Source organism: Tupaia chinensis, unplaced genomic scaffold, assembly GCF_000334495.1.
Source record: "Tupaia chinensis unplaced genomic scaffold, TupChi_1.0 Scaffold145225_1, whole genome shotgun sequence".
NCBI classification, from domain to species: Eukaryota; Metazoa; Chordata; class Mammalia; order Scandentia; family Tupaiidae; genus Tupaia; species Tupaia belangeri.
In genome coordinates, this window is record NW_006205085.1 from 105203 (window position 1) to 106701 (window position 1499).

The window sequence follows — 1499 nt, forward strand, 5'->3', positions numbered from 1 at the left end:
ATATTGGTAGTCCTTCAATATACACCTAAGCAAAGAAGACAGCATTAGGAAATCCAGTCAAGTCATGTGATTCAGGACAAACAATTCAGCCAAACCACAAGACATAAAGGTTAAGGCCTAGACAGTGATTCAGAGATTCCCCTGCACTGATACATGGAGCTGCTGTGAATAATGCTCACCTTAACAGAGGTGACTTTAAAGGAGGATCATGAATGTATGGAGAAAACCACAAATATTTTGATGGATGTGAATGAGGAGTGCACACATTCACCATTTTTATACATTTTAAAAATTATATATAGAAAATTAGAGAATATATATCTATAAAATATATACATACAAATTATATACATATATAAGTATAAAATACAAAGCAGTTTTTGGATTTTTAAAGAGGACATGGAAAAATTGGACAAAGGCAGTTAACAAGTATGTCACCTGAAGTATTTCACATTTTCTGTGATGAGAACATAGTATCATACTCTCCTGGCACTATTAGAATGAATAGTACTCAATTGCAACTTACACTCCCCATGCTTATATTACCCTTTATAGCCCTTCAAGAATTGGATGTACCTCACATATCATCTCATTTCTATGTAGGTCCAGAAACCATGATTGAAGCATTTCTTATTTTCCCTATGTTCTGGAACCTTAAAATAGCATCTGGCAGGGCCAGCAGTGGCATGGTATCTAAGGCATTGGATTCTCACATGGCTTGTCATGGTTGAAATCTCAGAACTGCGGCTTGCTTTCTTACTCCCCCACCCCTATCTCTCTTGTGAGTGTACATGCACTGTTGCAAATTACACACATAATAATAATAATAAATAAAATTAAATAACAAATTATTTAAAGAAAAATAAATAAATAGCATCTGACTTGTCAGTTTCTTAACCATTTGGCAAATTTCAGGTACCTTTTGGTTGCTTTTCTATAGCTTTATACAATGCTACATTAACTGAAAAAAAGTGTTTTAAAGTATGATTTTGTTGATAATAAAACATAAAATTCACATCTTCTAGTCAATTATTGATTACACTTGTCTTCTTACCAATTTACAAATACATTTTTCTATGCAGTTAACTGGTCTTCATAATTATTTTCCATTTGGAAATTTTCAGCTTTTAAAAGAATATTACTTAAAACTACGCTTTGAGATAAAAAAAAAATAGTTCTTTTTTGTTTCTTATTTAGCTAGTGTTATGTATGTCTTTTAGTATTTCTTCATTCTCTATGGAATTACTCTAGTCTTAGTATCTTAAAATTCAACCTTAATTTAAATATTCAAATGTTCTGATTTATGTTTTTGAGAAGTTTTTGCCTTAGGGTGTGTGGAAGAGAGACAGACAGAGTGAGAGAGAAAATGAGAAATCAACTCCCAGGGTGAATGCCCAGGTCCCAATCCCTTATTCCCCTTTATACTCCCAGGATCTCATGGCATGCAGCCACACGTGCCTGGCATGGTTTTAAAGCCACCATGTCCAGGATTTGAACTG